General features: G+C 38.2%; 1 pseudogene; it reads left to right on the top strand.

Moving 5' to 3' along the window:
• Positions 1–91: 91 nt before the first annotated feature.
• Positions 92–24,984, top strand: LOC126632967 (tricyclene synthase EBOS, chloroplastic-like; annotated as a pseudogene).
• Positions 24,985–26,835: the final 1,851 nt, after the last annotated feature.

The raw sequence follows: 26,835 nt of genomic DNA, 5'->3' as shown, positions 1-26,835 counted from the left end.
TTACCCAAATAAGTAAAAATTGGTATATTTTGAGTGCAAACATATATATCCATCGTTTGATATCAAATTCACATGCTTAATTCTCGTAGCTTCAGCTTGTTGCATGTAACCACTTTGCTCCTCGATGCATAATAATGCGCCTCTTCGACGCACTGGAGCCAACAAGCCAAGCATATGGAATTACGATTTTATTCAGTCCTTGAAGATTGATGATAATACCCTACAGGTGATTGATCAGAAATCTCGTGACGTTAAATTTTGTTTTACGTTGAGGCATTTTGCTCATACATATTGAATTGTACATCCATGATTAAAATTGAACATAGTATCAAAGTAATTAGTCATAGACCGCTAGACGGATTCTGAAAATGTAGTATATATGATACAAATTTTATCAAGATGTATTACTTACACTTGATTACTTTTGTAGGATAAAGTATACAAGGATGAGTTGAAGTTCCTTGAGGAGAAAGTTAAGCATATGATTGATTACGAAGATGATGATATCAACACGCTGACTACGCTTAAATTTATTGATGACATCCAAATGTTAGGTTTGGGATATCACTTTGAAGAGGGCATAACAAGAGTTCTTGATAAATTATTGAACAACATTCATGTCCAGGGAACAAACCAGAGTCTCCATCTCACTGCTCTCAGCTTCAGGCTCCTTAGACAACATGGGTTTGAGGTCTCCCATGTTTTGTACTATGTGAACGTTTTGTTATTTATTGTTACAAGCAATAGATAATTTATACTAAATTCGTCTAAATTATTTAATAGGATTTTAATCATGAAAGTACTTAATTTGTGTACTAACACCTACCTTAAATCTAAACAAGATACACCCACAAATATCTTTTTATCGTTGCCACTCAATACTAGGATATAGTGATGTTCATTTTCAATTCTCGGTGCGAAAAAGGAGAGTTTGCAACTAATTTATTCTCTTTAACAGTTTTTTTGTTCCAATCATTCTCAGTTAAATTTTTAACCCGAGATTATTAAAGAATGAATTTAGGATAATTTTTCCTTAAAGTAACTTTAAAAAAAAAATTATGTAGACTATCTTAATTTAATTTTATGAACATATAAACCTAAAAATATTTAGATTGCGATAAATATTTAAAAATCACTAAACCAACAACATGAAATTCGTGGAACACTATGAAAGAATATGAAACACATGAAAGATTTTTTTTTTAATTACTTTAGTCGTTGAATTTAAATTGGACCATTAGATCTGTTTTGTCTCGTTGGATTTGATCATATTAGATTTTAGCCATTGGATTCAATGAACTTATTGTGGAGTCAAAAATATTTACTAGGCGACACGTGGATTTTTGGACAAAAGAGGACAAAATTACCCTTGAGGCATACCGGGATTCCTATGCGCAAGCAGTGGGCAATCATCTTTCAACCAAGTCAAAAGTGCCCAAAATAGGTAACAATTTAAAGCCTATTTCATCAAATCCTTTCTATAAGGTAATTCCCAAAACCTAATTTATTCTATATGTTTTATATTCCATTATTTAGCTAATCAATTAGCTAAATAATATATTCCTTTTATATTTCCTAAAAATTGACTAATTAAGGGATTAATTACCTAATCAATCCCTTAATTATCAATTGAAACACCCATTCAAACCTAAAAATACTAAAGGGCCGGCTATCCCCATTCAAAACCTAATCCATCACTTTTTCTACCTTTTTCACCATTTCTTCCCTTTTATTAGCCAATTAATTCCATAACTACCAAAACATTTCCTTTTATGTTTAATTAGCCAATTAATTGGCTAATTAAACCAAAATAAAACCTAAAAACCCTACTTAGTGGCGGGCCACATTTCCTCTCTAAAGTGAACCAACTTAGCCCTATAAATAGGCTCCTATTTTCACCAAATATTCATTCCAATTCTCTTACAAAAAAATCCCAAATGCTCTAAACACTTTTTCTCTCTAAAATTCTAACTTTGGCATCGGAGGTTCTTCGGCCAAAGCCCCCCCCCCAATTCATCGTGGGCGCGTGAGGCTTTTGGCCTTAACCTAAGGTGCTAGTTGTTTTGTAAGTGCAAAATCGTCCAAGATCGAGGAGGAGAAATTTGCATCCACAAATTGGTGCTTTCATTGAGAGTTGAAATCCATACTTGTAGAAGACTCTCACAAAAAGGTTTTTACTTTATTTTCTAGTCCATTTGAATATTTTTCATACGTTCTTATTATTAGAATTTTTTACTTGCAAAGGTTCTTTGATAAAACGTATAAGAAAAATATAATGGCTAGAAATTTAGAAAATTCCACAAGTGAAAATTCTAATATTCAAGAAATGGGATTGCGGAGATCCGTGAGGCTAAATGCGACAATAAGTGGAGCGGCACCACCACCACAAGTTTCCACCACGGGAACCACCGCGGTGGCCACCTCGGTAGCTACCCGTGGCGAGGTCCATGGTGCCTTCACCACGGCCTGAGCCGTGCCATCCAAGGCTCACGGCGCCAAGGCCACGACCCAAGCCCTGTCACTCAAAGCCCAACGCGAATTTAACGCGTTGCCAAGCCAAGCCCAAGCCTCGCACCCATATGCATCACACTCCGAGCAGCCTTCTCCCGTGGCCCAGCTTGCTCCAACCGAGCAGCCCACTCTTATGGCCCAGCCTACTTCCGCTGAGCAGCCCATTTCTATGGCTCAGCCTGCTCCAACCGAGCAACCCACTCCTATGGCCTAGCCTGCTTCCGTCGAGCAGCCCACTCCTGTGGCTCAGCCTGCTCCCGCCGAGCAGCCCACTCCCGTGGGCCAGCCTACTCCCGCCAAGCAGCCTACTCTCGCAGCCTAACCTGCTCATGCGGCCCAATCTGCTCTAGTGGCCTTCCAAGCAGCCCAAGTTGGCCTAAGATTATCTTAACCATCCAAACCTACCATCGAGCCGGGGGCATTCTCACCACATTTTTTCGCGGATTTGACATTTCCCAACTCAAATCTCGCGCCCGAAGTCTTCCACCCTTCCATTGCCCAAGGAGGCACATTCCTTCCAAGCTTTTCCAATCCAAGTGGCAAATAACACTTGTCTTGACAAGTCATAGAATTGACGAGTACCCTCGCACAGCAGACGACCTTGGTGAACCAGCTCTTGCAGCGCACTGAGATGCAACGTGCCTTAGACGAGATGTCCCGAAGTAGGACAAAGGCAGACAAAAAACCTCTCCAGCAACGTCCCGGCAAGCAGTCACTCAACCAGCCACAAACCAAGCATTCAAGTAGTGTACACTCCCGATTGGGCCCTCGAGATAACGTATACTCCCGCCTTAGAGCGCGGAGAAGCGTGCATTCTCGATTAGGCCCACAGGTGATCATACATTCACGGTTAGGGTCACACTCTGATAGTCAACATGAGCAACCTTCCAAGCGAAGTGTTCATTCGCGGCTAAGCCCGCGAGGATCATCCTCCATCTCACATCGGAGTAGGCAGCACGACGGACGGAGAAAAGAAGTCACTCAATCTGGCTCAAGTTCAACAGGCAGCCTGCGAAGAACTCGCTCGCCTGCTAGGAACACACCACATGCATTGTATCCGCGGCATAGACAAGCCAAACACATGGAAGAACAGCCTAAACCAGCAAGTCACAGCTAGAGGCAGCCGAGAGCTCAGCTACCCCCAACAAAGGCAAATTTAGGAATAAGTAGAGAGACTCTTGACCAAGCGATTACGCAATTTCCAACGTAATGAGGTCACCGATAAGGCACTATGATGGAACATGACCAATATAAGCAGGTCACCCTTCACGAACAAGATCGAACAGGCAGAGCCTCCACACGAGTTCAGCATGCCACATTTCACATCTTTCAAAAAGGATGAAGACCCGGAGAGACACTTAAAGCACTACAGAAGCACAATGATCCTCTATCGAAACAACAATGATCTCATGTGCAAGATATTCGCCACCACTTTACAAGGCGAGGCGCAAGATTGGTTCCACACCCTGCCGCCACAATCCATCCAAAATTTTGGCGAACTTTCTTTGGTTTTTACCAAAGAATATTCATCCTATCGCTCGACCAAAAAGAAGTCTGACCATTTGTTCGACGTCAAGAAGAACCTAAAGGAGTCACTTCGCGATTATGTAAGGAGGTTCAAAGTAAAGAAGGCAAAAATAGTCGAATGCAACGACTCGATAGCTAGAGCAGCCTTCCAAAAAAGACTTCCAGCAGACCACCCATTGTTTGGAAAACTGATAATGAAAGAAAATCTAACTCTGGTAGACTCTTTCGCTCTGGCAGAAAAGCATGCACTTTGGGACGAAGTTCGCCGATGCCCATTTAAAGCCTATCTAAGCGATCTTGAATATGAAGTTCCTCATTACTCTGAAAGAGATTCAAAGTCTGACTGGACGAGTAGTCGCATCTGAAGCAGAAATAAGCTCTACCATCATACGAGAAGACCTAGGGGCCCGACTACCTGTAGTCCATAGTTTAAAAGCTCTCCTCGATGTTATGAGCTGTATTCAACAGTTTAAAAGCTTTTGTTGATGTTCAAAAACTAACTTTGGCGATAGTTGTTGCAACCCGGAAGCACAAGTTTTACTTTCAAACACACGCAGTCATCCTCATGACGTACTATTCTGCCCAATCCAGATGCGCAACGATAAAGGCGTAGACTCTGGCAAATGTAAAGTTTTATGACGAACACAACAACTCGGCCCAAAAAACACGCCAAGGGTAGATGAACACTGGAAGGACACACTCGAAAGCAAGTTTTGTCCTCGTCACCCTAAAAGATTCTACATAGGAGCAACATGTACCGGCAGTTGAGTACCACTTTCTGCTGCGTACCACACGGCCCTACTTATTCAATGATTCAACTCTAGAGTGGCCCAATACCGGCAGTTGAGCATCTCCTGCTGCGTATGACATGGCCCCATCTCCACAGCTCCTTACTGCGCCTTCACGCCGAGCCTAGATGATGCAACAGAACAACCCAACGATGCCTCAGAAGTAGCCGAGCACACTCTAGCCACGCCTACGCCACCCGATGGAGACTTCTGGCATTTGCATGTCGACAGCGCATCCAACTACAAAGGCTCGAGAGCAGGCATGATCCTTGTCACCCTAGACGGCTTAATGCTCGAGCAGGCGATCACTTTAAGCTTCAAAGCATCCAACAACAAAGAAGAGTACGAGGCTCTACTAGTAGGGGATTAAATCAACTTCGTTTGGACATTCTTATTCGAGGATCCTACACTGGGCCGCATCTCCGCTACCTAGCGCTTACCAATGTCTTAAAGGTTCTAAGCTCAATCCACAAAGGCATTTGTGGGAATCACTCCAGAGGCCAATCCTCAGCACAGAAGGCTTTTAACGTAGGCTACTACTGGCCTACCATGCATCCAGATACTAAGGAGTTAATATTAAAGTATGATCGCTGCCAACATTACAAGCCGGTACCAGCACTGCTTGCCAACAAACTACATCCGCAGACGAGTCCTAGGCCATTCATGCAGTGAGCGATCGACCTGGTAGGGCCAATGCCTCCTGCTACTGGGGAAAAAGGTATGATGATCGTGGCAACCGATTACTTCACAAAATGAGTAGAAGTCGAGCTTATGATGATCACGACTCAGACGAACATAGAGCGCTTCATATGGAGGAACATCATTTGCTGATTTGGCATCCCTCAATCCATTGTCACCAGCCCGCAATTCGTGGGCAAGGATTTAGCGAAGTTCTTCCAAAAGTACGGCATCAAGCAGCACATGTCCACGCCGAGATATCCTCAAGGCAATAGGCAGGCCAAAGCATCCAACAAGATGATCATCGACTGCCTCAAGAAATCCCTCACCAACAAGAAGGGAAAATGGCCAGACGAACTCCCGGATGTCTATGGGCATATCGTACCACTAAAAGACGAGCAACCAGTGAGATTCCTTTCTCTTCGGCATTTGGCTAGGAAGCAATCACTCATCCCAATGTCATCAAGCCAAGTATCATCACTCTTCTACCAAGCATTGAGCATAATAGTAAGGAGATGGCCACAAGCTTAGATATGGCAGAGAAGAAGCGCAAGCAGACCATCACCGGTATCGCAGCTTACCAACATCAGCTCCTCACTAACTATAACAAAAGAGCCAAGAATCGGCAATTGAAGCCCGGAGATGATATTGGGCCATTTTTGGAGCAGATATTGGTCCAAAACGTGGCTGTGTAGATTTTGGACGAATTTTACTAGTTAATTTAGAATTTTGTTTCCTAGTTTATTTTAATTTATTTTGTTTCCTAGTTTTATTCGAAGACCTTCTCTAGGGTTTTATTTGTAGCAATAAAAATAAGGCTGTTTAGCCATTGGAGGAGAACTTAGGTATGCACTAATTTGGAGAATCGCTTTTGACAATTCAAGTTTATTTTTAAGGTGTTTTCTATCCTTGTTTTTAATAATATTGATAGGAGCATATTTATGCGACTTAGTTAGCTTGTTTTCTTGCATTTTCGTAGTTAGTTTGTGTTTATTATAGTGATTTAAGCTATTTTCGTGTTTTTGTAGGTCCAAATGACAAAGTTGGCAAGAAAGTGCAATTTGGAGCATTTTGAGGTAGTTTTGGGCATCAAATGGATAGCTTATGGGTGGAGCAAGATAGATGGACGAATTTGAAGTTCAAGAGGCTAGGAATGTGTTGAAAAGATGGCAAAAATAAATCCAAGACAAAGAAGATAAGGAATCAGCTAAAAAGAAGAAACATTATCCAAAACCTTATCCAATCTTATCTTATCCTCTCCTAATCTAGTCTTATCCTATCTTATCTTATCTAAATGAGTTTGTGCCTTAAATCTAGCTGCAAGAGGACCTAAATATCTTATTTCTAGAAGGCCTATCCTTTCCCTACATTTATGCTACACCCTTATCCTTCTAGAACCCCTAAATTGGTGCTGAAACATCCTTTCTAGAAGTCCCTACAAATCTTCCTAGCTTCCGAAACATATGTACTAATACATTTGTACGTAAAGATATGTTCAAATACATTCGTACCAAAACATATCCACGAATACATTCGTACTGAAACTTATGTACTGATGCATTCGTACTTAAACTTATGTATCGTTGCATTCGTACCGAAACTTATCTACCGAAACATATGTACTAATACATTTGTACCGAAACTAATGTACCAATGCATTCGTACCGAAACTTATGTACCAATTTTTGTACGGAAACTTATGTTATGCATTCATACCGAAATTTATGTACTGATGCACTCGTACCGAAACAATTGTACCGAAACTTACGTACCGATGCATTCGTACCGAAACTAATCTACCGAAACTTATGGTCAGTCAAGAAGAAAAATACGAAATCGAAAAAGAAAAGTGTGGCATGCCTTATTCTTATCACAACTAATTTTCCATGCACACAGATGGTCCCTGGTCAATCCCCAAAGAAAACTTGTGTGGTAAAAATTTGGGCAGAATTATTTATTTATTTTTTGTTTAATGTCTGCTCAAAAAATCTTCCTTGCTTCAGAAATTAGGCCTAGAAGTTTTAAAATAAATCCTACGTAGTGTATCGCATATAAAGTTTGATGGTTTTTTTTTTATTTAAAATTTTTAAATTTTTTATGTACCGATGCATTCGTACCAAAACTTATGTACCGATGCATTCGTACCAAAACTAATGTACCGATGCATTCGTACCAAAACTAATGTACCGATGCATTCGTACTGAAACTTATGTTCTACATTCGTACCGAAACTTATATTTCGAAACAATTGTACCGAAACTTATGTACCAATTTTTGTACTAAAACTTATGTACTAATACATACGTACCAAAACATATGTACTAATACATTCGTACCCAAACATATGTACAAATATGTTCGTACGGAAACTTATGTATCGTTGCATTCGTACTGAAACTTATGTACCGATGCAATCGTACCGAAACTTATGTACCGATACATTCGTATAGAAACATATGTACTAAAACATTCGTACCGAAACATATGTACTAATACATTCGTACTGAAACTTATGTACCGATTTTTGTACTGAAACATATGTTCTGCATTCGTACCGAAACTTATATACCGATACATTTGTACCAAAACTTATATTACGAAGCAATCGTACCGAAACTTATGTACCGATTTTTGTACTAAAACTTATGTGCTGATACATTCATACCGAAACATATGTACGAATGCAGTCGTACTGAAACTTATGAACTAATACATTCGTACCAAAACTTAAGTACTGATACATTCGTACCAAAACTTATGTACCGATGCATTCGTACCAAAACTAATACATTCGTACCGAAACTTATTTACCGATTTTCAAAAGTATTTCCTTCTTCATACAAAATGTAGTACATAATTAACTCATAATTAATTATTCTTGGTTAAAGGATAATATACCATTGCAAGATTCTTATTATATATGCCATGATCGAATTAGTGGTAACCCAAGTAAGCATCTGTGTCGTTAACACAACCATCCCACATTTCTCTACTTAATTTCAAAGCATAATCATTGTTGACTTTGACATGAATTTTGCGAAAAGCTTCATTCACTAATGCTTTTTGACAAGATTGACCAAGGTCAATGAGATCAAAGCAACACTGCAGATCCACAGGCACTGGCTTAACGAGTACATAATCAAATACTTCTTTTTCACAACTGGGAGAAAAACGTCTCCTGCATTCTTCTAAAAACTCAGAACTAGACGGAGAAGGTGCTAAGATTGCAAATCCTGGAATGAACATTGCTTGTTCAATCACAAAAATGAGGATAAAAACAATAGTTGAACTATTTAATCTTCCCATTTTTCCTTCTTCTTTTGGTGTATATATGTTAATGCTTTTCTTTTGCTGGAATAAAAGCTGTGGGATGACTGAGGTTAAAAAACAAGAAGTATTTATTATTATGTTGAACACTCTGGAGGATGTTAAAATAAATAAAACTGTTTTTGAATTGTAACTCGTAATTTGAATGCTAAATTAACTCAATACTTCATTGGGAAGAGTTTTTGAGGGTGACGGGTACGTACTCATAAGCATAACAGGTGGTGTTGCCCACTAATTACTCGTTGACACGTGTAAAATAACAATAAAAATAGAAATAACTCTTTAAAAGATTAATTGTTGTTGTAGGTTTATTTGACTGATGAATTATAGAGATTGAGAAAGAGGGTGCGGCAAGCATGGAGAGAATTAGGTGAATTCTAAAGTGTGATTTCTCATCCCATTGTGTCTTTATTTATAGTAGTAGGGAATGTAGATTTCGTACACCAATAAGATTACAACTATAATAGGATAATATATAAAGAAAAGATATGGTAAAATCTCACAAAGATATCCCAAGATAATATAGGATTTACACAATCACATTTCTAAACTATTAAGACTGCAACACTCCCTCTTGAGTGTGTAAATACTCAAATAAATGGCACATCAGGTCTTCAACGATGAAGTAATTTCAGTTGATGAAGTTGTCGGTACAATGAGCGAATGTGAGTATCAAATTAACTGAAGAACGCATAAAAAGAAACTCACAAAGCTTCGCTATGGTAAAACCCAAGGTTGGATAAAAACCCTTAAACCAAGGAGAAATGTGAGAAGTTGCATTAAGTCAAAACTATCATCTTTTGGACGCAAGTAGCAAGCTCACAAGGGGTCTGATCAGCCTAGGATGGGTGTCTCATCAAAACCTAGTTATGTAACAAAAAACAGTGGGAAAATGCTCCTAATCATGAGAAAAAGAGTACATTAAGATCAAGTGAGTATACTTCGGGATTCTCCCCCTGAGTTTGACAAAACTTCCAAATGAGAACTACATACATTGCATATAAGATAATTATGTATATCAATTCCTTGGACAATCTTCTGGAAGGTAGACTTATGCAGTGATATCGTGAAGAGGTTAGCAATGTTGCCTGGGATTAGATTGCTCGACTTCAATCTCCTGATGCTTTGTTGATATAGATGTAGACGCAATGTGTCTTGGCTTGATTTTTTCAATGTATCATGTCTTGGTCGGGTGGATAAATGCGACATAGTCCTCATGCTTCATAGTTGGGACGCAATGATGGATGAAAACAGCAGGTACTTCGAATATGCTCAACAAGAGCTCTTAACCATATCTCACGTGTGGCGTAGTGAAGTGAGGTGAGTCTTGGAACGATTCAAAGATTTCACAACTAATGTCTATATAGTGGACCACCAAGATATTGTGTTATCCTTAATGGTAAAGACGTAACCATTTGGGGATGTCTTTGTGCAGGCTTTATAAGTAACTGGTGTCATTAATGAGTTGATATTTTACTATATATTTTACCCTATTCTTAGTAATAATTTATTGGTTATTTTGGTACAATTTTAATACTTTGTTATATATTTCCAATGTAGGACTTTTGACTTGCTCTTGGAAAAACCGTGACCAAATGGACTAATTTTGGAGTGATTTTAATTGGAGGACGTTTGTGAGTCTATCATGTTGTTCATACCAAAGTTTCAGATTTTTTCACCAAGCGGTTATTTTCTGGCGATGAAATAAAGAAGCAGTGCGTGTTGCTGGAATGTGACGTTTTCGGGCTTAATTGCAATTTTTGGAGCCCAAGATGACCTCCAATGGGTTCATGGCCTTCTGGAGAAGTGTTCAGAGTATTCCAAGCTTTAAATCTATCCACTTTGGGCCATTTTTGGAGCAGATATTGGTCCAAAACGTGGCTGTGTAGATTTTGGACGAATTTTACTAGTTAATTTAGAATTTTGTTTCCTAGTTTATTTTAATTTATTTTGTTTCCTAGTTTTATTCGAAGACCTTCTCTAGGGTTTTATTTTGTAGCAATAAAAATAAGGCTGTTTAGCCATTGGAGGAGAACTTAGGTATGCACTAATTTGGAGAATCGCTTTTGACAATTCAAGTTTATTTTTAAGGTGTTTTCTATCCTTGTTTTTAATAATATTGATAGGAGCATATTTATGCGACTTAGTTAGCTTGTTTTCTTGCATTTTCGTAGTTAGTTTGTGTTTATTATAGTGATTTAAGCTATTTTCGTGTTTTTGTAGGTCCAAATGACAAAGTTGGCAAGAAAGTGCAATTTGGAGCATTTTGAGGTAGTTTTGGGCATCAAATGGATAGCTTATGGGTGGAGCAAGATAGATGGACGAATTTGAAGTTCAAGAGGCTAGGAATGTGCTGAAAGGATGACAAAAATAAATCCAAGACAAAGAAGATAAGGAATCAGCTAAAAAGAAGAAACATTATCCAAAACCTTATCCAATCTTATCTTATCCTCTCCTAATCTAGTCTTATCCTATCTTATCTTATCTAAATGAGTTAGTGCCTTAAATCTAGCTGTAAGAGGACCTAAATATCTTATTTCTAGAAGGCCTATCCTTTCCCTACATTTATGTTGCACCCTTATCCTTCTAGAACCCCTAAATTGGTGCTGAAACATCCTTTCTAGAAGTCCATACAAATCTGGATCCCATTAGTTCAAGCCAGGGACCATCTGTGTCCAAAAAGATGGATCTCATCTGGGAAGGTTCGTATAAGATCAGCAGAGTAGGCGACAAGAGTAATTACACATTCGCCAACATGAAGCGACAAAAGGATTGAAAAGCAGTGGAACGCATACAATATGAGGAACTACAATGTGTGACCTCCCGTTACATCAAAGTTTGAAAACTCAAGCAGGTCGACAAGCAACACCTCACAAGCCGAGAACTAGCCAGTTGTTATGGAGTTCCTACCTTACATCTAAGTTCTCGTTCGTTTCACTCATTTTTCAATGAGGAATTCAAAAGTAATCACAACTTGGATCGTTTGCATGCTTACAACAACTGATCGCTTACGCCCCCCGAGAGACCAACCATGCTCTCTAGTACGAGAGGGTAAACCAATTCCCCGACACCCACATGGGTCAGCTCTCCAAGACGGGACGTTAAACTCTACACTCCGAATATCCAGACGTGGATGAGCCTGGCTGCTCTAGTATAATTAGATGCAGATGGCTTGCGCCGGGATTCCTAGAAGTAGCCATAATGGTCTTTTTCAAGGCTTATCTAACTGAGGATTTTGGGTCTCTTGGCCTAATCTGTGGGGAACCAGGCCCAAGAGACGGAAGGGCACATTACGCAGTACATCCGATGGACAGTTGCCCTGGAATCCTAAAGTTGCTACCGAGTGCACTAAGGTAGCCTACGGATTCTAGAAGACTGCCTACGGCTTGCCCTTCGAGCAGTAAAATCGCGTTAGACTTATACAACCACACATTCTTGTGAAAGGTTAGGCAAGCTAGCACGCATATATGAAGTTTTATCCATTGCCGACATGCTACGTAGTCGATAAACTTCACCTTTGCCAAGCGCGGAACAACCTACACCAAGTCTTAAAGTGTTGTGATACTTGCTACGTAACTACGGAATTGGAGAAAGTCAAGTTAACAGCCTAGTGGTTACGCGAACTTGTTTTCTTCTATAAGTAAGGCATCTGGCTGCCAACCCTATGGCTAACAACTTTGCAAAGTTCTACACCAACACCTACGGCTGCATAAGCTATGCGGGCTTGTTTGCTTATAAAAAAGTAGCATGCCTGCCACTGGTCATGCACAAAAGAAGCGAAGATGAAGAAAAGTGAAGGAAAACATGTTTATAAACAACTAGCAAAGGCCGAATGAGTTCAAGCAAAATAAGAGCTACAAGGAAAAACAAATAAAATCCTAAAGGCTACCTAGAAGACTATAGCAGCTTGGACATCCCACGACTACTCGGTCGCCACACCTTCAGCAACCGCGACGCTCTTAGTAGCGGTATCATCTAGCGTTTCACCCCCGGCTGCCCCAGCCTGGGCACTAACTTCTCCAACTACTTCACCAATGGAAGCCTCAAAAGTAAAATCAAGCAAGTCTTCAGGATAAATAGATAAGGTATTGAAACCTCGAGCCCAGCCTTTCACCTTTCAGCTGCTCATCCTCCACGAGCAGGCCAACATGGATGCTCTACAGCTTATCCACTTCCTTTTTCAGACTTTCGTTGATCTTCAGTACACCTTGAAGTTCCAACATTTGGGGTTCAAGCATATCGATAATTCTCTTGAAGTGGATCACTTGGTTATAAGTAGCAATCAACTCTTAATCCTTTATAGCAGAACAAAGCTCAGAAACGACATGCTTAAGATCTTGAATCTAAGGTATGTGAGATCCGATCTCCTTCTCTGCATTTTCATGCTTAACTTGGATTGCGTCAAGCCTAGTCTTCAAGTCAACGATCTCTTGGCGAGCGGTCTCAAGCTGCAAAGAAGTAAGGGCAGAAATATTAGACCCCTTCAAAGCAACGAGCTCAGAATCTGCCATAGTATTTGCCATGTTCTTAGCAGCCTTGCTATATCTGCATCATAGCAAGTAGAGCAGTCCTTCTATATTGGGTCGTATGCTTCGCAAATGAGCTTGGGCAAACACCTTTCTGACGCCATCAACAAACTTGGCACAAGCGTACATGTTTTCAAGAGATATGGTTTCAAAAGCACATAGATCATAGCAGCCTCCCTAGAAGCAAGCTTAGTGGATTTCTCACAACTGCCTACGAGAGCAGTCTCCTCATTCCCAGCAGGCGAATCAGTCTCAACAGCATAAGGAATAAGCCTTGGCATCACTTTCGCAGCAGAGTCCACCTTATTGCTCTTCATAATAGCAAGCCTCTCCAAAGGTGAACCGGACTTAGCTCCCAACAGATGTCTAGGTACAAAATTCGGCACTAGGGGCATGGTAGGACCTTTATGCCGAACAATCCTATCAGCAATCGTACTAGCCATTCTTGACATGGCAGGCGCCATATGCTCAGATCTAGCAGCCTCATTTTTCATCCCCTTGGAAAATGTCAAGTCAATCACAAGCCTGGAGGCAGTCGGTGAACCCGCTCGAGCAGCGAAAGAAATCTTTGGTTTTTTCTCAGCCGACATCTCTTGAGCAGGCAGGGAAGATCTCTTTCCCCACCTTCACTTGCAGCAGGATCCACAACAGTGATTGGACGAGCCAATGCATCCGTCTTGATCCTATTCACCTCCTCTTTTGGGAGCAGCCCACATTTCTCCTGACGAAGAGAGTTAAAGTAGCCAATGCCATTTGTGGTACCTAGCAGGGGAGTTCAACCCAACATTCTAGCAGCTCATGAGGCCCGCAACCTCTTCATTTCTCTCAATCACCAGCCTAGCTCGCGTCATGTCCAAAAGCCTAAAAGAACATGAGCCATGTAACTCGCCTAGTATTGCGCCCCAGCACCACAATCCGCGGCCCCAGCCACACAAGCTGCCCTTAGTTCTATCCAAGTCAAGCAACTTAAAGCAGTGGTCCCTGCCACAATACCTCATCGGCCTATGCCGAGCCGACTCTTGGCCCATGCCAGCTGACGTGCCGCACCACCCCGACAGCTGCTCCGCGATAGCACCATCCAAGAAGAAGACAAGGAAAATTAATTTTTTTCTTACCTCAGTGTGGCATAAAGAAGACGAAAAAAGCAACAAAAAACGGTCCTTTGCACGGGCAAGATGTAGAAGATTGCTAGAGGAGGGGGAACAAATATCCTCTAAGCTATCTCTCTCTTGTAGGGTAGAATAAATCGCTCTCCAAAGTTGATTTAATAACCCACTTAAGGTGGACTTAAATAGACTTTGAGAGAAATTTATTTCCCTTTCCTAGAAGGATCTAATTTCTTATTATAGAGAGAATCTACATCAAAATAGGAAGCATTCCTAAGTTTCCTAAAGGAAGAAGATCTCTAAACCTGCTGCCCTTTTTTTGCAAGCAGCCCAACAAGTGTGGGGGCATTTGTGGAGCCAAAAATATTTACTAAGCGACACGTGGATTTTTGGACAAAAGAGGACAAAATTACCCTTGAGGCATACCGGGATTCCTACGCGCAAGCAGTGGGCAATCATCTTTCAACCAAGTCAAAAGTGCCCAAAATAGGTAACAATTTAAAGCCTATTTCATCAAATCCTTTCTATAAGGTAATTCCCCCACACTTAGCTTTTGCTAGTCCTCGAGCAAAACAAAACAAAACAAAACACAATCTAGACCTTCCAACAATTGTCTTAGGGATTTCCAATGCATATGACATGCTAAAAATCATTACTTACACAGATTTTAGTCATCCTTACCCTCGAGCACATACTTAATCGTAGTCACCATTCACTAGTTCACATATAATCCATTAAAACAACATTTTTGAATGTAGTAACATGCCTTAGAGAATTCCCTCAATTCCTTACTAGATATGCACTCAATTTTCAATCAGATTTTCTGATTACACACCCTACACTAGGTATATGTTAGAAGATTGATGTAAACATGAAAACTAGTACTCACATATGTTATAGCAAAGAAAGCACTTTTCTGGAATTATTAATGCATGTATATATATGATCTCATGAACGGAATGCTACTACTTAGAAGCGAGAACCAGTGATATCATATGCTCATACCAATTCCAAACTCCACATATTGAAATACACAACACTCAAGATTGAAGTCTAAGGGTTGTAACGGGGCTAAGGGTTTTGGCTAACAAAGGAAGGTAGGGATAAACAAAGGTTCTTAAAGAAATAGTAAGCAAAGTAATGAAATTGACACTTAGAATTCACTTTTGAATGCAAAAATCAACTTTTAAACACAAGGGAAGATTCATGCAACACTTAGGGTCAAATTCAAACTTTTGGACACTTTCTTCAACAACCAACACATGTGAGTTCATTCTCACTTATTTTTCAGCTCTTTTTCATTCTTTTCACACACTTTTCTTTTTCTTTTTCTTTTTCCACGAATATTTTTTTTTATGCCCTTTTCTTTCTTTTGGCACACAAAACACACTTTGAAAACCCTTCCCCCACACTTGTTTTTCTGCAAAAATCAAAAGGAATTCCCTCTAAGTCATGCTTCACTATTCTTTAAGAACAAGGGTGTGGACAGTCCTAATTTAGGCTAGGTAGGGATAATGTGGTTAACAAAGAAAATAGGCTAACGAAGGCTCAAATGGGGGTTAAACCTACAAAACATATGACAAAAGGGATAGGCTTTTTGGCTTTGATGGTAACTAAACAACTTCATCTTGAATATGTGTTATGCACTCAATATCATGCTTTGAATGGAACGGGCATGAGTTCTAGTATTTGGATCTATAATGATGAAACGCATTCTAAGTAGCAACCAAGCAAAGAATGATGAGATCATGCAACGACTTTAGAAAACAAGAATGCACAAATTAATAACTCTCCAAATAAACGTTTAAGCTCAAGTCTCACAAGGTTGTAGCGTTTGTCTGAGTTCCTTCCTTCAAGCATGTTACAAAAACTAATTTTTATCCTTTGTGATTGCATGTGAATTCATAAGCTATAACCACAACCAAGCATAAGCAAAGAGTAATTCAAACTTCCATCCATATTAATAACTCTTTTTAACAGCCATGCAATTACAAACCGAATCCTCATCATTGTGTTGGAAGGTACCCTAGACACAAACACACAAAAACGACTCAAAACACTCTTTTTAGGCTTTTCAAAACACTTTTTTTCAAATTTTATGTGATTTTCGGAGTTTTATGTCAACACACACTAAAACACACCAAAACTGCTTAAAAACACTTAAAAACAGCAAGAAACAAGTCTATAAGTAATGGGTGATAAAATCCCACGAATTTGCATCAAAAACACTTAGTTACCCCCCCCCCACACTTAAATCAAACATTGTCCTCAATGTTTCAAGCATAAAATCACACCAAATAAAAGTAAACACATAAACAGCAACTAAACAAATAAACTGGCAGATTAGAAAGAATCAACAAAGAGAAGGGTTTTAGGAACGCAAATCTGGAATTGGAGAGATTCCTAGGGCTTCCTTTGTTGAATGCATGGGTTGCCTCCCAAGAAGCGCTTGCTTTAACGTTTTGCAGCCGGACGATACTTCTCTTTAAGCTCCCGTAGGTCCCATAGCATGGAATTGATCCTTGAATGGAAGGTGATACTTGAAGTGATCCGGCAATGGTTTAAATTCGAGAGTGGGTGCCTGAATTATTAACAACATGTAAGTATAAAACGTAATGGAAATTGGAGAAGGTGACTTACTTGCTTTGTCCGACAAGAACTTAATGACAAACACCACTTCTTTGAAAGTTTCAGGGACTTTGAATTTGGCCAGATTTACTACGATGGTTGTGATTTGTCCCGTGTCATCAAACTCAACTTCTTTGGACTTTGTTGTTTCAAATACGTCCTCTTTGATGAATTCTTGATATTCTCCAGCCACTACTTTCTCTTGAATCATTCTTCTTGGTGAACAAGGTTCTTTGAATACTTCAACACAATCTGGAACTTGATTTGGTGTGCCAAGTATTGGGATATCACTTTGCACCTTGGAAAGAGCTTCCACAATGTCTTTTTCACTCACTTCTTGCTTGGGAATCAAAAACCTGCGAGGAAAAGGGACATTGGGTGGAATAGGGTTAGAATTAACGAAAATTGGACCCAACTTACCTGTATTGGACAGTGGTGGAGCATTGGGAGGCTGCGGCAAGGGTGGTTCTTCCCTTGCCGTGGCCTTGTCATCCTCTTCTTCTTCGAACAACAGCTGTTCATCCATGTTTTGGATTGGTTTGGACGTTTTTGGGCTTGTTCCAACCTCCATGCCACTTTCCAAAGTGATAGCATCATGGATTTCAAAATTTTCCTTCAAATTTTCTATAGTTGAGTTGGAAAGTTCACTTTGCTCTTGAATTTGTGCCATGAACTCCATAATCTCTCCCATTTGATTCTTCAAGTTATCCACTCTTTTGTCTTGATTTTGTTGGTCCTGCACCAAAGAGGTTAGTAATTGAAAATTTTGATCATTATCCATGGACATACTTAAACTTGACTGGAATTGTTGTGGGGGAGGTTGTGGTGGCTGCATAGGCGTGGTGTAGAACTCCTCATATGGCTGCCAATATGCATCTTGTTGAGCCTCCTTGGCTTGATTTTGTGAGACCTGCACCAAAGAATTTAATTCATTAAGAATTTGATTATAATCTATTGACGAACCTGAGTTTGATTGAGCATATTGCATAGATCTTGAATAGAACTCCTCATATGGCTGCCAATATCCTTCGTGTGGATCTTGTTGAGATTCCCACCACATAGAAGTTGAATGATCACTCCAATCTCTTTGTGGACATTGATTGGCTTGATATCCTTGCCTATAAGACGCACCAAATGTAGGGACACTTTGCATTGTGGTCCTTTCGGCATACTGCGACAATTGAGAAGTAAGATTTGCCAATTGAGTTTGAATGCTAGCAAAGTCCATGTCTTACTTCTCTAGTACCTAAAATCAAAGAAAGAGAACTAAATCAAATATCAAAAGTAACACAAAACAAGGAAAACAAAACTAAGTCAGAAACTAAAACAGAAACAAACAAAACAAAAAGAAAAGAACCAAGGGATTAGCAAAGTTGCTAATCCCCGGCAACGGCGCCAAAATTTGATGCGTAAAATAACTTAACACACAAATTAAACCCTCTTGTTGACAATTGTAGTATATGTATAAGTAGAGATCGTTCTGGACCGGGGATTAGGAGGGCTTGCTAAAACCTCTAAACTGACTTAGATAGATAAAACTAAGCTTTAAAACACTTAACTAGACTCAAAAGACTCAAAACAAACTCAAGAGACTCAAAACAAGCTAAAAACACTCAAAACTGCCTAAAAACACAAACTGGGTAGTTTTTGAACTCTAACACTAATTTGGACGAAATTGAGTTATAACTTGAACCAAAACACTTAAAAACACAAACTAAAGTACTTTCTAACTAATAAGACTCAATAAAGTCAAGGGGGGGTTTGATTTTGTACGAAATTAAACTTGCAAAACAGATTGTAAATTGAAAACAGATTCTAGACGAATTTGGATCAAACTATGGATGATGGGCTAGCTAGAGGGTTCTTCTCCACACATGGCACACTTGCATACAAACCAATTTTCAGTTGTTCGTTCAATAAATCATGAAACTCAACACCCCAGGTTAATTAGGTCCACTTAAATTAATCTTCAAGTTCTCCTTAAGTTATTGAATTGGATGGGAAAGCGCATACAACAACTCAACACATTCTTCAAAAGTCCTTTACGTGAAAAGCACAATAAAGATACAATCAAAGATCATTAAGCAACATGAGAACTATAAGTATTGACGAGGCACTCGTTACTATGATGAGCATGAAACTTATGCCAAGAATTCATTTAACGCGATCGTTTATAAGCGACCTCCACTACTTGTGAATATAAGTTTGTAACTATTAGGTGAAACTCCCTTATATTCTAGCATCATATTCATGCATGAAAACTAAGCGTGCACTCTTAACAAACATACACGAATACGTTATCAATCAAGCAGTTAAACGAATTGAATTCACAACTTATGAAATCACAACCAAAAGTAATCAATTCATATTGCAAGCATGAACATGGTTTCGAATTACCCCCTAACTAAGAAGGGCTTAGTTCCTCATAAACGCAAAACAAAGATACATAAATTTAGACATTGAAAACAAAGAATGAAAACACCTAGAAACGCTCCAACAATCCAACGTCTTGAATGGCAAGCACGTCCAAGGGTCTCCTCCTTTCTTCTTTGCTGCGACACAAGGGTGTTTGGTGATGATTTGTGGTGAATTATGGTGGTGGATGGATGTAGGTAGGTTATGGTGAAGGGTGGAGTGCTTAGAATGGTCAGCAAGGGCGTTTATTTATAAGGGAAGGAAGGGCTACGAATTTGAAGTGGTTTTAGGGAAGGATTTATGTAGGAAAAGGAATGTGATTTTGGGTCAGAAAATAGGCAAGAAAGGTGCAGGAATTAAAGAGAAAAGGAAAGGGAAATTCGGCAGAATTTGTAGGACAGATTTAGGAATGTGTTTTGAGGCACAAAATAGGTAAGAATAGATGTAGGGTGCGGCATAGGGTTTTAGGGAAAAGGAAATACGTTTTAGGACATAAAATAGGAAGGAGAATCTCTCCCTTGTGCAGCAAGGGATGGAACAAAACAGGAATGTGGTTTAGGTGTAGAAAATAGGAAAGAAAGGTTGTGTCTTGTGCAACAAAGAACTAGAAATTAAAGGGATAGTGCGGCAATATCTAGGGTAAGTTCTAGGACTTCTAGAAACATGTAATTAGGCAACCTAACATGTTTTGAAACCCTTTTGTGGCTGGAACATAGGTGAGGAAGGATTAGGAAACTTCCAAGCCAAGAATAGAAACTTTCAAGAATGGAAACCTCCAAGAATAGAAACTTTGGTTTCCAATTATGAACTCTTTGTTCTTCATTTTCATTTCTTCATTTCATTATTCATTCCTAGCCTCCTTTGATCTTCAATTTCGTCCATCCACCTTGCTCCAAGCATAAGCTATCAATTCCATGCCCAAAACTGCTCCAAAAGGCTCCAAAATGCACATGTTTGCATACTTTGTCCTTAAAACCTGAAATTGCACGAAAATAGCTTAAAATACTAAAATTACTAAGTACTAGCAACGTAAATGCAAGGAAACAAGCTAATTAAGTTGCATAAATATGCTCCTATCAATTCTATATGTTTTATATTCCATTATTTAGCTAATCAATTAGCTAAATAATATATTCCTTTCATATTTCCTAAAAATTGACTAATTAAGGGATTAATTACCTAATCAATCCCTTAATTATCAATTGAAACACCAATTCAAACCTAAAAATACTAAAGGGCCGGCTATCCCCATTCAAAACATAATCCATCACTTTTTCTACCTTTTTCACCATTTCTTTCCTTTTATTAGCCAATTAATTCCATAACTACCAAAACATTTCCTTTTATGTTTAATTAGCCAATCTAATTAAACCAAAATAAAACCTAAAAACCCTACTTAGTGGCCGGCCACATTTCCTCTCTAAAGTGAACCAACTTAGCCCTATAAATAGGCTCCTATTTTCACCAAATATTCATTCCAATTCTCTTACAAAAAATCCCAAATGCTCTAAACACTCTTTCTTTCTAAAATTCTAACTTTGGCATTGGAGGTTCTTTGGCCAAAGCCCCCCCCCCCCATTCATTGTGGGCGCGTGAGGCTTTTGGCCTTAACCTAAGGTGCTAGTTGTTTTGTAGGTACAAAATTGTCCAAGATTGAGGAGGAAGAAATTTGCATCCACATTTATAAATATAAAACAAAAAAAGTACACATATATAGTGAGCTCACTGGCCCAGGGAAGAATCTTGGCCTAAATTTGAATTTTGGGTTAAAACTCATATTTGCCCCTAAGGATTGGAGCAAGTTGGAGTCGATTTGGAACCTAAAATTTGAATTTTACTTCAAGAGTTTGAGTAGGTTTTAGTGTAATATATTGATGTATAGAAAAATACATTGTATCGTTTACAGTTGATACCACATAGTTTCATTCGGTATAATTCTGTATAATTACATTAAAACTATATTTAGTAGGATTCGAGCTAGGATTGATACATATGCGAGACATAAGGTGCAAGGCTTCTAGAAAATAGAAATAGTTTTGGAGATGTGGGCTTCTCTAACATCAGTGTTGGTTATTAGCACTGTACCATGTATGAACTCACTTCCAATATGTTTATATTCGCTAATTTTAAGTTAAATATAGTAGTAGATTTTTTTTTTTTTTTTTTTTTTAACAATCGATATTATCTACGCTAAGGGGAGGGGGGTGGGTTTAGCCTCCCAATAGGCTAGCAATAATGTGGTTCAAATTCATATTTGGTGAGAATCGAACCTAAGACCTCTCAGTTACCAGTGAAGATGAATACCACTAAACCGTAGTACTACGTGGCACAAATAGTAGTAGACTTAATGCTTAAAAATGCACTTGAAGAGAACACTAACAATGAACTGCTCAAGCACTCGAAATGTGATTCTAAAACACGTCAAAATTACAAATGCCCTACAAATTAAGACATTAAACATCGAATTTTCAAATTTACTTCTAGTCATTTTAAAATTAAGACATTAAAGTTTCTTAATCTAAATTACTAGACGTATTCAGCAGATTCACGTACGGTAATGGAAGTTTGAAGGCATGGATTTGTAAGGATATAAAAGGACTGTTGAGTATGTATGAAGCTTCATATTTTGCTTTCGAAGGAAAGAACCCCTTGGATGAAAGCCTTGCGTTCTCAACCATTTATCTCAAGAACCTCAGTGGAGTTAATGTTACCAAAGGACTAGCAGAACAAGTGAGTGATGCACTGGAATTTCCACTGCACCACAGAATGCAAAGATTAGGAGCTAGACGGTATATTGAGGCATACAGTAAAATGCCAGATGCAAATCAAGTGCTACTTGAAATTGCCAAGCGAGATTTTAACAGGGTGCAATGCACACTCCAAAGGGATCTTCAAGAAGTATCAAGGTAACAAGTTTCCTCTTATACATGCAATATTTGGGAAGAGAGAATCAAACAAAGAATTAGGAGTGTAAGTATTAATCCTAATTCAATCAGTGTTTGCTTCATTAATTCATTTAGGTGGTGGGTGGATATGGAGTTAGCAAAAAAGTTGAGGTTCACCAGAGACAGTGATGGAGTGCTTTTTTTAGTCGGTTGGAATCATCTTTGAACCTCAACACAGTCATATCAGGAAAGGGTTGACTAAAGTGGCTGCTCTGGTAACACCATTGATGATGTCTATGATGTATATGGTACTTTGGATGAACTAGAGCTTTTTACTTCTGCTGTTGAAGGTTAGAAATTTTCTTTTGTGTTTATGTCTTGGCGTTTCATTAACAATTTTCTTAATTAATTCTTAATTACGTACTTATGGTACTTAGATGGGATATCAAAGCTACACAAATTCTCCCAGGTTACATGAAGCTTTGTTTTCTAGCTCTTTACAACACAGTGTATGAGATGGTTTATGAAACTTTAAAGGAGCAAGGAGAAAACGTCCTCCCTTAGGTCACAAAAGTTGTACGTACACTACATTTATCTTATCATACATCAACAATGCTACTTAGACATATAAAATCAACCACATTAACGCACAATATAGCCATTGTATTGGAGAATGTGTGCAGTGTAGTCAATTTTCTTTTACATTAATAATATCATATTATTCTCCAATTAAATTATAACTTCAGTTTCTAATGTCAATTAACTGCAATCTTTTGAATTATATAAATCGTGGGTTGATTTATGCAAAGCATTTTTAGAGGAGACAACATGCTGTTATAACAAGCACACACCCACATTTGAAAAATATATTGACGATGCATGGATATCAGTCTCAGGGGTGGTGTTCTTAGTAGGGCCGGCCTAGGCCCAGTGCAGGTAGGGCGACCGTCCATGGCCCAAAAAAATTAGGGGCACCAAAATTATTAGGGTGGTATATTTATATATATTTTTATGAGAGTATAAATTTATAAAATTTGGATTAAAGACACAGAAATTTAACTAGAAGTGGTGGTTTGTCATTTGAAAATAATGAGGAGGTCTTGGGTTCAAAACACCATGTGTTCTTATTTACTTTCCATTTTTTACAAATTTCTTTTTATAAGAGTATAAATTTATAAAATTTGGTTAAAGGATCAAGAAGTTAAATTAGAAACAATGATTTTTGTTGTTTACAATTAACAAGAGGTCCTAAGTTCAAAATGCTATGTGCATGTTTAGTTTTTTCAATTTTTACAAATTTTTGTTTGGTTGATAATTTATTTTTAGTTACTATCGAGTATCTATGTGGGTTGTTGTTTTTAAATATTTGTTTTAATTCAAGTCTAATCTTCAACAAAGAATAATACATAGACCAAATTTGCAAATTATATTACGTGTCACCAAAATGTTTAATTTAGTGCCCATTCATTAATAATGCCTATCAATTAAAGACTCGAAAACATCATTATTGTTTAGTCCCATATTGACAAGGTTAGTAAATAAGAAAAAAAAAACATCTCACGATTTATTAAAAAACACATTCAAAGTTCAGATGGAAAACAAAACTCATCATCTATCTACTTGTAAGCTCGAAGTTTTTTGTTCCCTCTCTCAATACAAAATAAATTAGTCTTTCTGTGTTTCTAAATTATTGAGTTTGAAGTGTTTTTCTAAGTATAATTTTTTCGATGTCTTATGTGTGAAAATAAATAATTTTCTTACATGAAGTTAGGGCACTTTTTTTTACGTCGCCCTGGGCCTCAAAAATCTTTGGACCGGCCCTATTAGTTCATACATATTTTCTCGTCAACCCAAAGATCACAAAGCAAGGACTTGAATGCTTAGAGAATCACCACGGTCTCTTGCATTGGCCATCTCTTATTTTCCGGCTTTCCAATGATTTGAGTACTTCGGCGGTATGTACTTATTTCAGAGTCGGTTTAAAAACTATTTTAGTTTTTCATTTTCAAAATGAAGATTAAAAAATTGTTTGGGAACTCTTTACGGCTTTTAGGTTTTTAAATAAAAAATAAAATCCCAAAATCAAAATCAAACCAATATTTAAGGAAAATGATAAAAATAATGTGAAAGACAACTCCCATTTTGAAAATTCACAAAAGTTACCAACAAGTTTTCAATTTTCAAAAAACGAAATAATTATCAAACGATCCCTTAATTTATTTTTAATTTGTACTTTAATCATGCATGCATTAATTTATCTTCACTTGAATATTTTAAGTATTAATTTGTTGTCCCACTGCAGGCAGAAGTGGAGAGAAAAGAAACTACGAACTCAATCTCATGCATGATGCGTGGCAGTCTGAATATTTCTGAGGAATCTGCTCGTCAATATATAAGTAATTTGGTTGAAAATAGTTGGAAGAAGTTGAACAAAGATGCAGCTTCTGCTTCTCCATTTACCAAGGAATTTGTAAAAGCAGCAATAAACCTTGCTTGGATCTCCCAATGCATATACCAATATGGTGATGGGCATGGAGCTCCAGACACAAGAGCAAAGAATGAAATCCTATCGGTGATTATTGATCCTATTTAAAGACCATAACACATACACATATATATGTTGGATTGTTATTAGCCACTAACATAGTGGCATTTCTAAAATGTTTGTATTCAATGTAAAAGTCATGTAATATTTAATATTTAATCTCTCAAAGCTCCAAACGTTTTAACCCCTTAAAAGCCATTTGACTGGTTTTACTAATATATACAAAAAGTGTGATTGGATGGTACTACATATCAAAACAAATTGACAAAAATTGAAAAATCATTACCAAGTGCTCTAGATTAATATCCATTACCTAAGTTATATGTGTCCTTGTATATAAGGAGATGTATAATTTGGATATTGAATATTTATATATACATATACGCAACATTCCTAAAACGAATGAAACTAAAACACGTGTACAAAATAAAGAATTTGTATTAATGAGTGTTTAGGGGTACAATCTCTGTTACAACTTTGAATCCTCTAATTCGATCTCCGGGTTTGTAGGATGTATGTGTATGGTTGTTGATCCAAGGGTCGCGATGAATTTATCTCGGATGAATGGATGCCTCAAGGGTTTGGCTTGTGGCGATGGAACAATGTGTTGGAAATGTGCCCTAAAGCCAATCATATGATGATACTTTACGGACATTTCACATGTTAAACTAATCTAGTTTAATATAAAGGGCAAAGATTATAGTTTAAAGCCGTCTCATATAAATGTTATATGCTTAAACGATAAGTCAAAAGAATATGTAATTGGGAGAATGTGATCTAATAAAGTTAGATTCATGAGACCATTCTCTTTCGTATACATATCATAAATGTTCCTGATCATAGGATTGACAATTGGGCATTGACAGTCCGTTAAGATCAGTACGTGCTATGTCTTCTCTTAGAGAGAGTGACTGGTCTTGAGTCATTGGTGTGACTAACACCAAGATAAGTATGTAGATGCTCAATAGAGAATGAGTCCACTGAACACGATCAATGAGGAATTCTCATACTCATGTCACTTTAAAACTCATGGTTGGGATAATGCAAAATAGTCCTTTGACCTGAGGCATCATAGTTGTCTTATGGTTAGGTCCTTGATTTTTTACTATGTCAAAGTCACTCATAAGGGTGTCCACGGCATAGTTAGGGTTAAGCCACTTAGCCATGGAGGCAAGTGAATGTCCAACAAGGGATCTCTAACCTTCAAACTGTTTGAGGGAGAATACTCTATGATATGATTAAGAATCTCTGGCCAGAGTATGAATGAGATTTAGGAAGTCTTTCCAAATCACATTCAAGGTAATCATATAAGTAAGAGAATCACATTGGATAGTAGACATGAATAAACTATCAAATCAAACAATGTGGTCAAGAGCATTGTATTAGAGAAATACCATATTGCATTGTAATCCCAAACTGAATAGGTTCTCCACCTCTTCTTATTAGCTTGGGTAGCCATGACTACTACTTGGTGTCACTCATGGTTTGTGGAAGCCCTAAAGGTGTATAACCACTAAAGGGAGAATTGAAAAGTAAGTTTCAATTCACAATCAATTTGAAGACTTATAATCGCTCACTGACTCCTAAAGGGAACCTAATGGATCGTACACCGAGTAAGGTAGAGATTGAAGAAACAACGGAGATGAATAAGGATAATTAAATGGTTTAATTACTTATGGCTATGATTAATTAATATGTTAATTAATCAAACAAATAAGTTCATTTTAGACCTCGGGTTAGTTTTAGGCCTCAAGACCCAATGGGCTTCGATGTCAAGTCCAATAACTCAAGTTGTATGACAACTTGAAAATACAAAGGGCATGAAAGCCTAATGAACCCACATGGCCGGCCATAGAGAGTGTGAGGGAGAATTGGTTTTAATTTCAATTATGCCGCTCA

This window comes from Malus sylvestris, chromosome 8 (assembly GCF_916048215.2).
Source record: "Malus sylvestris chromosome 8, drMalSylv7.2, whole genome shotgun sequence".
Classification (NCBI taxonomy): Eukaryota; Viridiplantae; Streptophyta; class Magnoliopsida; order Rosales; family Rosaceae; genus Malus; species Malus sylvestris.
The sequence above is the reverse complement of the archived record's forward strand: the minus strand, read 5'-3'. Positions and strand labels throughout refer to the sequence as shown.